The sequence below is a fragment of the Cloeon dipterum genome, chromosome 4 (genome assembly GCF_949628265.1).
Source record: "Cloeon dipterum chromosome 4, ieCloDipt1.1, whole genome shotgun sequence".
Lineage (NCBI taxonomy): Eukaryota > Metazoa > Arthropoda > Insecta > Ephemeroptera > Baetidae > Cloeon > Cloeon dipterum.
In genome coordinates, this window is record NC_088789.1 from 22,214,875 (window position 1) to 22,231,905 (window position 17,031).

At 39.4% G+C, this 17,031-nt stretch overlaps 1 long non-coding RNA gene across 1 annotated transcript; it reads left to right on the forward strand.

Annotated features, from left to right (window-relative positions):
- Positions 1-10,810: 10,810 nt before the first annotated feature.
- Positions 10,811-11,233, forward strand: LOC135944231 (uncharacterized). The gene is made up of 3 exons (XR_010575294.1): positions 10,811-10,864; positions 10,928-11,111; positions 11,172-11,233. It is a non-coding gene; the product is annotated as an uncharacterized LOC135944231 (long non-coding RNA).
- The last annotated feature ends 5,798 nt before the right edge of the window (positions 11,234-17,031 follow it).

Sequence of the window (17,031 nt, forward strand, 5' to 3'; positions counted from 1 at the left end):
CTAGTAGAAACGCAGGTTGGGAATCCGCTCTCGTGGCTTATGGGCCGCTCGCTAGTTCGGCGCCTCACGTGCGCTCTTTGATCGCTAGAGAATCCACACTTTGATGGATCCGTCGGGGTCGCGAGAGTGACGAAGGCGCATTAGTCGGTTAATTATTGCCAGCTAATTTACGGCCGCGCGGCGTTATGACGTGCAGAGACTCATTAACACTTGGTAATTGGTCGAGTGTGATGTGTGCCGTTTAATCATACGGTGGGCGTCTCTCTCTCTCTCGGATGTGCATTCTCCGAAGCAACACCCTCGCCCGGCCGCGAGAGACGCGTTAATGCACGCGCGGCCCACGCCGCCAGCACTCGTTCCACTCGCAGTTTTCCTCATAAATCGCGAGCACCCTTTTGCGCCGCGGAGACATCTCCGCGCGCAATAACGAACAAATCATATTATTGCCCTGTCGCTCTGACTCTTCCACAAAAAAAGATTGGCTATTTAGATTCCGCGCGCGGCAAATTTATGGCCTTGTTTTCCACGCCGACAGCTTTTACGGCCTGCGATTGTTCAAATTGTGTGCACATGCGATGTGAGGCGTCTCGAGACGCTTTAAATTCTGCCTGGCAGCGAGAGTCAGGTGTGACACGTAAGCGGATATTGATTTCTATACTTTGCTGGCGTCGCGAGTCGCGACTGTTGCGAGGGCGAGCCACGCAGGGGGCGAATATGCCGCCCGCACGACTCCTTGGACAAGAGGGTTGCATAACTTACTTAAGCAGCTCCCCATTAATTACTTTCGGTGTCGGCAGATTAAAAGTATTAATACTTTCTTAAATTAATTGAAATTCAAGTAATTTAAGCCTTTTTACGTTGCGCAATAATGGATTAAAATTTTTCTTTCTTTCTTTCTTTTTTCAAGAAAGAGCAAGTCAAAATTCCATTTTTAAATTGTGTCTGTAGTAATTTGAACCAGAAAATTTTCACCTACTCGGATTTTTTTTAGAAATTTGAGCAAAATTTATTTAAAATAAGATCAATGCAGAACAGGAGTGTTTTTCAGTAGCCATAAAATATGGAGGCAAACAATTGTTTGGTTCATCAAATTAAGTGTCTAAATATGTCAAAAAACCATTAAAAACAACTAAAATTTCAACAGTAACCTCTTAAAAGTGGAAAAACTAAAAATAATAAATGCAGCACCAATGATTTGGTCTATACTGATGCCATATTATAGTCGGTTAAAAAGAAATTTATTTCTAAAACATAGATAAGTTGTGTTAAATATTGTCAATATTTTTGTTTTATTTACTAAAGCAAAAAAATATTGGTAATATTATTAAAATTTTTATTGTTTTTTCTTTAAACAAAAAAAGGTTTGAAAAGTCTTTTAATGCCACATATAAATTTTCCCCTTAGGAATTAACTGATTATAGACTATTTCAACTAAAAATACACTGCTATCTAATTCATTCATAACTTTGTTAAAAGAGTAATCTATTTTCACCGAAAAACTAAACTAAAACGTTTAGATCCACATGAAAGTCCAGGAATGGCTCAACAACCAATTGAAAGAGTTTTCAAACCTACAAATATAGAAATGTAAAAATAAGTAGTGCAAAACTACAAGGAATTTCCCTAAGACAAAATAGAGCCGGTTTAAAAGCCTTAATATTATGTCAATCCCTCACATTTGCATAAAAATTTGCTCCACAATACATAGGAAGCAGTTTTTTTGCGAACGTGCGGTGCTGTTCATTTTTACGATGGTCGATCATGAGCCAGCAGTTCTTGTTTTCCGTGTGAACGACGCACTTCTCTGCTCCCTTTACAGCTATTTCAACGAGAGCAACTGGAGCTCATGTGTTTACGTTCATGACTGAAGTGGAGCGGCGGCGGTTTCTGCAAAGACAATTTGCATACACGTGTCCGTCCCCCCCAACACACATACAGCGAGGATAAGAATCTGATCTGCGCGACCGAAACGAGCTGGGTGTCGTGAACAGGCAAGGGTTAATGAGCGCACGAGCCAGGTGTAAACAATACCCGGGCCGCCTTCTCGCAAAATGCGTGTGTGTGTTCTCCGAAAGGTAAACATAGTGCACTGCGACAGGCGAAAATAAAGCTCACTCCTGCAGAGAGGACAACTAACATTTCGTTTTGACCTGAAAGTGTGCGGCTGCTTTAGTAAAATTAATGTGCGGCTTAGAAATAAAAATTTAGACATAAATCTCGACAAGAAGTGTCAGTTAATCACTTTTATTGAATCGTAAATCGTGGAAACGAGCGGTTTTAAAAAAAGCAACACCAATTTTCAATCTATTGAGATAAAATTTTCAGCATCTTTAGGCGAAAAGACATCTTCTTTGAGCGTGTACATAATTCTGTGGAAGATAAGCGTGCGTTTGCTCCTCCTATTTTCCGTCGCGGGCAGCTAGCTATCTCTTGAATAAAATTGAATGTAACACGCGGCTAATTCCATTTAAAAGTCGTGAATGTGTCGGATGCGTGTGGACATAAATAAATTTAATACACACGCATCTGAGTGGAATGCGTGTCGCTGCTTTTTCTTTTTATTGAATTGTGGGTGTCTGCGCGCCGGCCGCCGCCGCCACATTATGTCCAATTGATCCAAACACAATAAATTACTCACGACTAAAACGCCGCCTTGTGCCTCGTAACGCTGTCATATAAAGATGCCTTTTTACTGCCCCCACGAAATATGGATGAGAGAGTCTTTTCTTTCTTTCATTCCGCCCGCAGCACGCCGCAGACTATTTTTTCCTTAAAAAAATCATTTTTTTTTTCAACCAAATGTGAGCAGGGTATTTCCAACTCGCACAAGAGTTAAATGAGCTCAATGGGTAGGGATTTAAGTGAAAATCAGATTCACTATTAATATTTATGCTTGGTCTGAGAATTAGTGTTGAAAGTCTCCAACAGATGGCGTCACTCTAAATTCCCGTTTTATGGGTATTTCAACCACGGTTTCAGATTTAATCGATTTAATCCAACTAATGTGCATTCTTACGTACGTAAATGAAATTTATTTAATACACTGAAATACAAAATTGGTTCAGTCGTCACGGTAAAAACTACAGAAAATATATATTTTGTCTTGAAAAATCGATATTTGGATTTCTTCCAAAATGAGTGCTTCAAAAAATTGGTCTCTTTGCAATTTTTAAATTATTCCAGTACTAACCATGGACCATTTCAGCTTTGTCCAACTGGGGAGGGTATAAGCTAACTTGATTTCTGTTGTTTATCTGAAGTATCACCATTCCTTGCGTACTTTTGATTTTGAACTTGACTAATTGTGACAATTAATAAATACTTACAAAAAGGGAAACAAATTGTTGATTCCATCTTTGGACATCTATTATGCTATTTAACACCTTACAAATTTTGATACCAGCCTAGTATTTAATTTGATGTGGTTTAAAATGAAATTTTAGCATGGAGTTTTACCTCTCAACCTTTTAAAAGGATGCTCAGGGCACAAAATCGAAATGAAAAGAAATAGTTGTCCAGCAAACTTTCCTCACCTGCTGTCATAAAAGCTGTGAGAATTAAGAGTTATTCGCGAGTGTGTGTTTGTTTGTGCAACAACAAAGTGCCAAATAGTGTTTCCTAACTGTAAACGCGACGGCTCTAAATAAATAAGGGGGTCGATAAAGAGGGCCATAAAGCGCATATAATCTGCTCTCTGCGCGGCTCCTGATGTGAGAAGGTGTGCCGGCCGGCGCGTTGCAATAAATATCGGATTTGCATGTGAGCGCGTTCGATTCAATTCATCAAGCGGCCAGTTGGGCTCGATTGCTATCAGGCAGCCAATTTGGGGGCCATACATCATTGTGTCTCGATTTCTCCTCGACCCCTGACCCCGCGGCTCCAGCCAAGTTCTCACGCCTACCCGACCAAACTGGTCTCTCTCTCTCTCACTCTCTCGCTCTCGTGTGCCGCGCGCGCATTGTTGGCACCCACCGGGCCATTGTTGCGCCCGCCACTGACACATCTCTTTCCATTCTGTGCGCCTAATTCGCGTCTGCATGATGCAATCCATCTCGCCTCTCTTTTGTCCCGGCGCCGCGCTGCTGATGTAATCGTGCGCCAGTCGCGAGTGACAAAACGCTGTCACTGCTCTCCCGAGAATTTCGCCGGCTTTCTCAATCAAGCCACAAAATAATCCTCCATAATTTATGCAACATTACGCCAATATGGCTCTCCTTTGAAGTGCTGCAACATGCCTATTATTATCCATTGCAAGCTACTCTTTTACGAAATCTACGCAAACAGCTCTATCTCATGCAGAAACGAATTAAATGTATTTCGATAAGATCATGAATATCTCGAGTTTTAACAGAGCTAGAACTACAAACGATACTTATGTAGACAGTTCACAACTTTTTATTGTTTGTAAAATAAAAATGAAAATTTTGGATTCAATTCATTTTTAAGTTTATTTTGTCAAATTCGATGCGGGCCCTGTGTATTCTTTTCGAAATGTAGAACTAGATGTTCCCTCAAGATGTGTGTATAATACAGTATTCTTAGATATTTTTGGGATGGAGGAACCTTCATGTTTCGAGATAAGGTGGATCAAAGATTGAGAAAACGGGATTTTTTAGTTGAGGTAAAGGTTAAAAAAATTAAAATTGCGTGATCGGTTCATTTTTACCCTCGGAACATGCTTCGAATCACCCCTGAGGTGAGACTAGACCACCAGAAATGGTGTCAAATCAAACACCCTGGTTTCAGGGTAGTCCTTGATGATCGATTTTGTTTAATTCCAGTGCCGACATTTTTTACCGACATTCAAACGGGCTCTGCATTGGTTTTATAATATATTATGCAAGATTTGCGCACCTTTTGAACGGTCTGGTCGAGAACTTTCCGTTTTTTCTGGGTATTATCTATCTATCATTAAATAAAATATGATTTCAATAAGTAAAGAACAGTTTAAATAAATGCACTTTTTCAAAATTGTCTATGATTTCTAGATAAATTTTGGTTTTAACTCTTCAAGGCCATTTATTTTCGCAACCAGGAATCCAGCCAGCATCATTTCTCTCGTAACCGAGTATTTTTTCTACTCCTTATAATGCTATCTGACAAGCCTTTAAATTCTAATTTGGCGGAAAATCGTTTGTGGCCTAAACAGCTCCGCGGCCCTTTTAAGGTTTTGAGCACGAGAGGAAGGTGTTGTCGTCTCTTCTCGGCGTGGAAATGCAAGGAGGACGGACCAATTTCCCCTTGAGTTGGCTGACAGAGTTGACGTTTTGATTTGCATCACAATGAGCACCGAGAGGGCGCATCGCGCTGGAAATTGGTGTTGGCCGCGTGGAGTGCGCGGGCCGCCCGTGCGCCGGCCAACTGCACGTGGGCCGCCCTAATGACGATCACAATGGGCCCATTGTCTCCACACCCTTCCTGTGCTTTTTATTTTGTTAATCAGACAGAAGCGGCGGCCTCTTTGCCTCGGCCAAAGTCAGCAAAAAAAAAAAATCACACGATACTTAAAGAAATTTTGGGATTTATTGGATTTGCATGAATCATGTAGTTTTAGATCATTAAACCTTCTACTTTGGCAAACAAATCAATTAAAAACATTCTAACCCAGCGTCTAAATCAGTTGTATAGCATTAGGAAAAGTGCACAAGTAAGTTAAATGTCTGCAAACTTTTTTGATTTGATTTTTAGATGGTTTTAGTCCAAACAATTTTCATCATTTTTTATTTTTAGGATAGCACTGTTTTCATTTTAGTGTGAAAATTCAGGAAATAAAATATTGCTGCTTCACTTCGAAAAATTTAAATAATTAACAAATGTGTTTGTCACAAAAAATAGCTCATGCCTTATCTGTTTCAATGGCATGCAAGAATCTATCTGTTATTCATCCTCTTGATAGATTTTTACTCTCACTTTTTATATCCTTCCCATTTATAATCCGATTTTTACAAATTTTATTGATTGATTTATCTGAAATTGGATCAGTGCACACTAGTGCACACTCGTTTTTATCGGATTTGTGACCATTATGTAAGCATTTTTCGGAGAAGTACAATTTTCATATAAAAATCTATTAAAAAAAACCTCTAAATAATCCCTAGCTATATATTAATTTAACCATCATGGATTTATAAAACTTATGTTTGAAGATTCTCCTGATCTTGAGGTCGGTATTTTTATTTTATTTTTAACTTTGCATGATGTGATAGAGCTTAAAATGCATAACTGATTCATCGCATAAAAACAAACATTTTAGTTTAAATTACTAAAAATACGATTTAAATTTAAAAAATGTTTTATTTTCTGATCTGTTAAATTAGTGTGGCGTGTGTAATTTATTACTGCTGAGCAATATCGCACGCTGGGGCCATAAAAGTGTGCACTATTTACAAAACAGACGGCCGGGCAATTTGCGGACGAGCATATTCCCAGCGCCATAAATAATTCGAATCCTCACCAAAAGCGGCAATTCCGAGCCGGCTAGCTTTTTATTTTACGACCGCCGCGCAGAGAGTGATGAACTAACTATATCTCTGTGGGCCTCGGAATAAATCACGCGGGCCAAGTGGAGCTGGATTTATGGCCGGGCCACAAAAATATGGAGCTGCTAATTGGTGTGTGCCTTTGACACACCGGGGTACTTTCTGGAGGGGGGCGGGCGGGCTGGAAAATTTGTGCCAGAGGTCACAGTCGTGCACCCTTGCTTAATTAGCTTTTGGAAATTACCTCTGCACACGCTACCGCGACGAGACAAAGAGCCCAGCCTCGACACACGTGGTGCGGTTACATTTGGGCGGGTGTACACTTAATTACGCCAGCGGGGCGTAATTTGTTCTTTTAAACGCATGAGAAAATATGCCTGCACTTTCGGCGCTCCGCTGGATCGAGGCCAACGCGCATTATTATATTCACAATGAACAAGAAGCAGTGTATTTTATGAAACTAATACCGCGACTGCCAATGAAACTTTCATTTAAATTCACTGCTCGGCCGTCCAACCGAAATCATTACCTGATGCTTATATGGATGTGTACGTTGAACAAGCGAGATATTTCTGTCAGCATTGTTTTCCCATCGTTTGTTCAATCCGAATGCAGATTCAGTTCAGCACTGATTCCCATCATCATAAATCTCGCATTTTTTGTGTAGTAAATAATCGTGTTAAAATCGTTTCAAATGATCCTAAATTGTGGTTATTAATTTTATCTTGGTGGGCACTTTAACAGATACTCGTATAGAGATTAGATTTTTAGAAAAAAAGGTCATTTGGACAAATCTTTCACTTTAATTTATCATGTCAAAAGCAAGGTTTGCAAAAAAAAATTGTAAGACAATACCGGGTTTCCACAATTTTGCACTATTTTCCTAAACACGAAATTTCAAGTCATCCTGGTCCCGGTAAAATTGCGCAACGTTCAACAAACACCCAATTTTTCATTGTCGAATTGATTGTTGACCTTTTCATGCAACAAGGAAATTCACGTTTGGTTGTTGAAAATTGCTCAATTTTACCGGGACCAGGACGAATTATTGTTTTCATCTTGTTTTTTTTCCAATTTTTCAATATGGTGGACCCTGTCAAAAGGATGCACCAACGCTCATTAAATTTACAGTATGACCAAATAAATGAAACTTAAATTTTTACCTGTCTGGCCCTTCCTCTTTAACCTGACGAAAGAGCCATTCGCTTGATTTCCAAACAGTTTTCCCAGAAATTAAATTGTTTTTAACACCCATAAGATGAGCTAATCACAGGACAGGTGTAATCTGGTTGTGAAACACCGAAAAATAAAAGTCATCTTTGAAATTCAATAATTGCGGTACAAAATTCCTGTGTTCCCCAGCATGAAACAAAAATTACTCAATCGAATTACGGCCTTCCCAAAGAGAAATTAAGTAATCAGGCCAGTAAAAACAATTTCCACGGCACCTAACACACATACACGGCAGAAAAGCAATTTCTGCCTGCTTTTAATTGCCTCTGGAAGTGCGGGGATCGAACGCGGAGGATGAGTTTGATTTTGTTATTAATTTCGTGCGCGTCAACACATATCCGCGACCATTAAAATGCAAATAATGTAGCGGCGCGTCGATTTCGAAGCCGCTGAGCAGGCGATAATTAAATTAAAGTGCTCGGCGCGCGGCACTTAATGCGGTCGCTGGAGTAATTATACAAAAAATCGACACGCCAGTCTCGATGTGTGTTATTATTGTGTTTTTTCCTGCATCCGCGCTCAGCTAGGAATTCTTCAGCCTGTCTCATTATGAAATGAGCGCCGACCGGGCAATTTGGCGCAATAAAAGCTCAGCCGATTAATTAGCCAGATTAAGGTCGCGGCAGCAGCAAAATTCGCGGCGGCGCTGAACCTTGAACTTTCAACTCGAGTCGCTAACTGAACCCACCGCCATGGAGAAAGTACGTGAACAATTAACTAAAGGTTGAGCATCTTCTCTCTTGTGCTTTATGGCCGATTTTTTGCTAATAACAACGACTCTAGCACGATACAGTTAGTGGAATTTTTATGAACGTGCGTTCCGATCCACTGGAATTTGTTTTGATTAATGCCGGAGTTAAATAAAGAACATTCGCATGCATGAAAATACCGACACACTATTTGATACGTAAATTTCATTGCTTTTACGCAACATCCAATACCTTTTGTAATGAAGATTTAGAGGAGGATAAACGTCCTGAATACCTTTCGACTGTTTAATTTCGATACAACCAAATAGAAAATGCTTTAATTTAAATCACTGAATGTTTCTAAATTACAAGGGGTTATTAACCGACAAAAAAATGATGACAGTTTTGTCACAAGGCTTAAATTTGACCAAATCATTTTTTTTTAAACATTATCGTACTGGAACAGCGTACAAAAATCCAGAGCTGAATAACTTGCTAATCCACTTCTGCGGTTTGAGAAAAAATCTTATCAGAGATGAGAAACCTGGCTTAAATTGATTTTATTGCATTTTTTATTTTATATTTGGTGGCTAGTAGCATGTAAGGAAATTTTGGCGTATATCAGAGAAGCAATTTCAAAATTAAAATCTATTTCTTTGAACTTTCCGGACTAAGTTAGTCTTTTAACAAAGGTTTAAAGTGGTTCTTCCAGGACCACGCACAAAATGTAGTAAGTGTAACACGGATTTGTTGTAGAGCATGAATAAATAATAAAATTGTAAGCGGATAGTGAGGCACGAGTCTTTAACCTCTGGTGCACACTGGAATCCCATCGTTTTCAGGGTTCAGCCAGCAGGAGCAGGCAGTGTTTGTGCATTTGGTGTGCACGCTGCTCAATGAGCGCATTAACCGCGCGGCTGGGCGAGTGGGCAAACAAGCGGTCGGCGGTCGTTGCGCGCGGAGCGTGATTCAGCGGCACCTTAGCCACTCTAGGGTCAATGTGGGAGCACCACGCTGCTTGATTAGCAAGATCGCGACGGACGCGAAGGAGCAGGCTTTTTGCGAGTCGTGACCGACGCCGGGATGCCTGCGTGCAATCAATATTATAATGGATGTTGCTGCTGCCGCCGCCGTGGAAAAATGCGCGCATTTGCTTCTGCACGGGGTGCCGGACGCGCGGCAGCGGATCCATCAAACTCGGCTTTTCCCTCTGACAAACGATGCCCAGGCTCCGCGTGTGTGTATGTGTGTGTGTGTGCACTGATTTTATCGCCGGCTCCGCGGGTCTGAGACCTTGCTTATGCTCTTTCTCCGCTTTTTCTCATTAGGCTGCTCGTTGCGACGGTAATTATCTACAGGAACTGTCCGTCAGGGATGATTAATTCACAATGAAATTTGAGAAAAATATATAGACTTTTAAAAAGAGCGTCAACTCGTTTTAAATAACGTGCTATCACACAGTCTGCTTTCTAAATTTTCCCTTCCGGTGCATTCACGGCAAAACACTTTTCAAAATTGGCCCGCAGAATTTGTTTAAAAATCTCTCATAGCCATGATGAAAAATAGCAGTTAACTCTGCAAGTTCCCTCTTTATTTTTGAAAGGTAAAAAAAGGTGTTTTCTAGTACCGTTTCTTGTTCCGGTTGTAAAAATCATAAATCGGATCAGCCCGTGCGTTCAGGTCTCCCTGGAGCCGCGCAAAAACGAATTTATAGTGACCCTAATACGCGAGGGGCGCGAGTCGTACGTGTTATTACTGCCGGCAATAAAGCAAATAAGCCCTTTTCTGACCCGGCTTGCTGGCAATTTGCGGCCAAATTGACCGACAATCACATGGCCGGGCAGCAATTTTTCAACGCGGCACTCGACACCTTGACGAGCTTTTTGCGCGCGCTCACACCGTTCGAGTGGCAAATAAAACAAGCAGAAAACGTGCCTGCTTGCGCCACCGAGGCGTGATCCTGCCGAGAGAAACGCACGCAGATAGACTCCTGAGCTGCTCAATTTCCACTGTAGCAGCTTGGAATGAGTAAAATGCTTTGAAATTATGTCACCTCGGCATTTCTGACAAAACATTCCACGAGCTCTTGCTGAGTGCTTGCCCGGCAGAGAACCAGGGTGCACGCAAAAATGGCACTGCAACCACCAAATCAACGATTGCTCCAAATAATTATTTGGATTTTAGCCATAGCGATGACCCAGGTTTCATTATATAGCTTTGATACCCGTAAGTTTTAAATTTTTGCTGAAAATTAAGAGGCTGATTACAGTTTTTATTTTAGAAGAAAATGATTTGGCAAGCAATATCAAAAGTGCGGTGAATGTGTTGAGCGACTTTAAATTCTTCTACAAAAGTAGACTGGTCGTGGACGAAATAACGGCTAATGAGTTTTGGTTTAACATGGACAACTATGAGAAAGAGCAGAATGTCATTGAACTAGCCTTCCAACGCCATTTCATCAAAGTAATAATTTTTAAAATAATTGTATTAATTCATTTACATAACACATATTTTTTTTCTTTTTAGACACTTACTTTGTCCTTCGACTTCCCATTCTACGGATCTCTAATCAGGGAATTAATTTTGATGGATGACGGCCTCATCAGTCTTCACATAAACGAGCCTCCTAATCGAAACATTTCGCCATTTTTAAACCGAGATTTTTTATTGCGCATTGATTCCAAAAGCGCAGTCAGATACGCCGATAATGGTAATGTAATTTTAATAAATATAACTTTTTTGAATATTCAGAAGATATTAATATTTCCAGGCTCTGCTCTGACGGTCCAATGGGGGCGTATTCAATTGGGCCTGCATCACGAGGTCCAATTTGGCAAAAATGGACGCATCGACTACCAGGCAACTCTTCACGAAAACGGACAAATTGTGTTCATTTACTGGAATATTCCTATTCTGGAATTGGGTACTATCCCAACAGACAGAATGGACAAAATAGAACGTAATCCGCATAATTTAGCTTTACCAACACTAATTTGAACATGAAATTGATCAGGTCATCAGATGAAAAAAACCCTCAAAAGCAGTTCCAATAAAGCATTCGTTCTGTTTCTGGATCCAAAACCAGTTTGTTTGGCATCAAGAAACTGCAGCAGCTGCATCGCACCAAGGAAAACGATGAATTCCCGTCTGAATGGAGACAAGGTGAGCTGAAATAATCACAATTTGTTGCATTTCACCACGTGATATATGCGAATTTCAGATTTGCTTATGGTGCGTGGATGCACAAAAGTGCTCAAACTACGATGAGCGTCTTCACTTTGAAAAATTTCAATGTGACAGGATAGTCGCCCGCTGTCCCAACACCACAGTCCCTCCACATGGCATTGAAATTGTGGAATACGCTAGCCCGGAGTCACCACCCGTAGAAATTTTCAGCACGCTGAGTCTAGGTATATGGTACATTCCATATATTCTATGTTTTACTATTTTTTGCTCTCATAACAGCCAAGTCTAGAGTCTGAAATATTTTTACAGGAATGCTCGTCTTCCATCATGTGAGTTGGAGCTGCTTGACCATCGTTTTCATCTACGGCATTTGGAAATGCATTCAAGCAATATGGACTTTATACGAAAAGAGGCGAAGTCGCTCTTACACGTTACGAGTAGATCCACCAGTTGTTCCAGTAGTTCCAGTAATTCCAGTAGCCACGCAAGCAGTAGGAAGCTCACATGTCAAGTTCATAAGAAGATGATTGGATTTACTGGGAGATGAAACCAAACTGCAAAATAGCCCGTACAACAAAAATTTTGTAAATTTCACCATATCACAGCACGACGTTAATTAACGTTATTTTGTATCAGCAATAAATAATTTTATCATAATTACTTTATTTTCATCGACGAATTCTTGTGGGAGCTAAAAACGTTTCAAAATTAAATTCCTTTTATTAATTTGTTTCCAACTTTTGAAGAAACAAAAAAGGTATTTTGGACTGACCCTCAAATCAAGAAAGTAAGCTGAGAAACGCAAAATGTATATGGAGAAATTTAATAAAATACTTGTGTGCAAATATCAAGATTAACAAGAAAATTTATTTTTAATTTGCTCAATTTTGAAATTCAGTCGACATTTATATATGAAAATTAGAGTTGGACGATTACATAAATTTCAATACTTGTAAGTTTTAGTTTCCTGATCTTGTGGAAATTAACAGAATTTCCGGTCTCTGGTTAACGTCGACTTTTTTACTAGGAAAATGTTAAGAATTCTAAACATTGCAAGCATTTTACCAGAGCTTGAACAGGGTGCAAGAAACACTCCATTCCGAGCGCAGTGAGAGCAGAGAGTCCTTCTTTTGTTAAAGTGGCAATGTCCGTCCAAAGCGTCCACCGACGATTTTATTCCGAATTAATTATGCTAATACTTATGGCTGCCGTGACTACGAAAATATCTTACGCTGATGCTGCAAACCGTAAGAATATTTTACATTTTAATTTGAAAATTGATTACAAAATCTTTTGAAACTTTTTGTGCTTTCCTCTAGTTTGTTCGCAAAACAAACAAAGTAAAAGTTAATCAAAGATTGTACTCATATAATCTAAATACAGCCGATTCTATCAACAAGCCGCGGAAGAAAACTTGGGATGACATTCCTCAATTCTACGATGGAATTATTTTTAACGATGAGATAATGGCCAGTGAATTGTGGATCAACATGAATGCAGTCGAAAGAGAGACATTCCACGAATTCGTTGACCAATTCCAGATAATTACAGTATATTTTTAAATTTCCCTTTTGGTTTATTTAAACTTATTATTAATTTGTGACTTAAACTGTACTAAAAAAAAAAAACACTTTCCAGACTCTGGATTTGGGCTTTGATTTTCCTTTCTATGGAAAAAGAGTCAGGAGAGTGGCTGTGTTGGCAGATGGTTTCGTCACATTGAGGAAAAATTCAACTGGGATGTTTGCTTTTGATCACTACATCACACCATTCATATCCCAAGGCTTTCACTTAACTGCCAATGTCGACGACAGCTACATCAAGTGGATTAAAACTGGTAATAATTTTATTCCAATGATTCTTAAAATAAATTCCGCTTCCGTAGGCACTTCAATGACGGTCCAGTGGCAAAATTTGAGTACAAACCTACCTTTTAAAACGGTGAAGTTCAGCTTTCAGGCGACCTTGCACCAGAACGGAACAATCGTGTTCGTTTACAAAAATATTCCTTTATTTGAAAAGGACTTAATTAAAGGCATGAAAAGTAAGTTTCTTTATTCGGAATTGTCAATTGCACTTATTAATTGATATTAAATGCAGCACATTGGCACGACCCAAGTAACTATCAAAGTTCGTCTGTCCTCGTTTTGAAGCCAAAACCTCTTTGCATCATCTTCAGGAACTGTGAAGGCTGCACCGTCTCTCAAGTCATAACAAATGTGAGTGCATAAATAATACTTTTTCTTCTAATTTAATTTAATTCAATAAATTATTTAGGAGTGTTTCTGGTGCCCGAATATTAATAAGTGCACTCGTCTCGCGGAGCTGGAGTATTTGGAGGAGGTTCGCGGTTGCGATAGACAGAATTTGATCGGCGAAAGAGTGGAGTGTCCTTCTGAAACTGTCCAATTTGCTCCCAACACGACTAAAAGGTCCAATATGTCCAAAGGCATGTTCAACATTCTCATCAGTCCAGAAGAATATACAATTCAGAGTATTAGTGATTCCAGGGGTTAAATGATGTGAATTTCTAATAGATTTTTATGTTAAGGACAAAATTTTGAAGCTCAGATCGCGTTGTTGGTGGTGATTCTGCTCTCGGTCGCTGCAGTATCTGTGTGTCTCTGCTGGAAAAAATTAACTCCCGAGTTACGGCGGAATAGCGGATATTTTTGGCACGAAACAGTTGAATGGAAAGGAGATTCTGAATTAAAACTGCCAGAACACCAAGGCATAAAGAACGCAGAGGATTCGTCGACGTTCCACTTATGAACATTTGCTTTGGAGCTTTAGATTTTTATTAATAAGTTAATAAGGAGGTGAATTATGATGGTCTTCAGTCATGGGACTATTTCAAACTAAGGTTTTGGCTACTCCTGCAGCCCTATTCATGTACATAAAATTCTAATAAAAAACATGACTAAAATTATGTAAAAAATTTGAACTTTTAATCAAAAATACATGATAATGCATAACGTGAGTCCAGAATTTCCTCGACTCATAATATTATTATTTTAAATCAAATGAATTAATATATTTTTGAGAATCCAAGACTATTGATGTAATTCCCTTTTTGATCGCCAAAAATGAGCATGTATTATTCCAAACCTTATAAAAACCTTTATATAAATTTACATATAATGCGAGATATGGTCTAATTTATGTGTTGCATTTAAGTTTTTTAAATAATTTTTATTTGTTTAAACATTATGTTGCACAAAGAGAAATTTGTCAAATTAATTTCGACAGTTAACCTTATTTTAGCTGTTGCTAATTTTTAAAAAGGTGCGTGTCACAAATACTATGGTTCAAAAATTACTATTTTTTAAGCATAAGTAAACAAGTTGTTTTTAAATTTACTGTAATCAGACAGATTAGCAAGCTTGGGAAAAATTAATACTAAAAGAATTGTTTTTTAAGATAATTTTCGAGACAGTCATGAACCGTGTAAGAACCGATTTTGACAAAAGGGCGAACAATTGATATTATAGGAAGACTGAAACATAAGGAAATTACCTTATTATTGAAATCAAGCGAACAAATTATTGGAAATCAGTTTAATTTTTCAAGAAATGCAGCAAAATCTGAAATTTAACAGCTACTCTGTCCTGGTTTCATTATTGCACAATGGAGAAATAAAGATTTAGAAAATCACATAAAATATCTATTTACTGTGAAAACGGGCAATTATTTTCAAAAGATAAAATACTGTCAAATGGACAATATTGTGAACCCTGCTAAAAACAGTCGAAAAAGATATCATTGATATCCAACACAAAAATTTCGTTTTCAAAAGTTGCAATTTTAATGTTCTTATATATTTATGACCTTGGCTGAAAATCATAATTGTAAATTATTTTCTGTTTCTGATGAATCGTTAAATAAAATAATTTTATTGCAAATCAATCTATATCAAAGCGAGTAACGTCAAAGATCCTGCTTCTATGATTTTTAGAATATGAATTGTTATAATTTTCATCGATAATAAATAAATGTAATTAATTTTTTTTATTTTAAATTGGGGCAAAAGTTGCACGCACTAATCTTTTGAGATCGTTTCCCATCCTGCAGAAAATGTAGTCAGTTAAATATTGCTTCTTATTCGAGATTTCCATGCAAAAAAAACCAACGCACTTGAACCGACCCGGCTGAAAGGGATAAAGTGGCTGGCTCAGGAGTCTAGCAGGCGCTCTTCTTTCTTTGGGTGCGCGCGGTGTGCGCTCTCTGCTTCTCTCTCGTGTGTCCTCCACGCGCGGCGAGCAGTGTGCACACGCGATGCCATTGAGAGAGGCTGGCCATTGAGCCGCCCACGCCCGCAATCAAGCCCGGCGCGGAGAGCGCGCTGAAAATGAATATCTGAGTCACCAAATTGCCTGGCTGCTAATGAAGCTGCCTGGGTAATGGGCTTGTAAATGTCGTTTTAGCGAGTGTTTATGCGAAAATGAGCATTATCGTGTGTTGCACCGGTTCGCCGACGCGTTTGGGCCAGCGCCAACAAGTTATGACAGTTATTGACGCGAGCAGGAAGTTTCACAAGCCGCGTGTATTAAATTATATTGTGAGCTCCTTGTTGATGTGTCGCACGCATCATCTCGCTTGCTCTCGCGGTGATATTTCTTCAGACATGATGCCTCTCTTTGATTATTTATTCGCTCTTTACCGCCAGTAATGATTAGGGTTGGGAATTTCAACACATCCTTATACCACCTGAACAAAAAACCACTTGGGGCCAGGTTGCATTCTGTGTTGGTTCCCGCCGGTCAGAAGTCAAAATAATGGAAGCCAATCAGACGCGTCAAAAAGAGGTGTCTTGACCTAATAATCTCGTTCCCGCGCGTATTTTGTTATATTTCCATCAGCCTGATGTGACATCTAATGGTCGATTCGCCAATTACCGGGCTAATTAATAATTTCATTTTACGTTTGTAATTTTCCCGCCGTACTCTACCAGACGCCATGTCTGCGCGTCGCGTGAATCCGGCCCCCGGTGCAAGAAACCAAAATAGGGAACTCTACAAAAAGTAGAAAAATTGCATAATTTTTCTTAGAAACACCAAAATGTGATATTTTTGGCAAGAAACAATCGCAAGAACAGTTTTTTTGGTGAGCAAACCGCAGTCTAAAATTCCCAACCCAAGTAATGATTCAAGACAAAGTTTCTCGCTATAGTGCTGACTTCCTGACACTATTAACTCGAAAAAATTCCTCCGTTGTGCCGCGTCCTGTAATCTAAAAGAAGCATTTCGAGACGGTGGCGGCGGCACAGACTTGATTAGTTTGCTCAGGCTGCGGCGGCTTGATTTAATTGCGTGCGATAAAATCCATCAGAGGTGCGGCGTGTAATCAAGTCGGGGTACGCAGCAGCACTATTTATTTATTTAAATACATTTAATATTCATAGGGCAGCAACACTTTTCGAGAGAAAAATTCAGCTGCGCACGGCA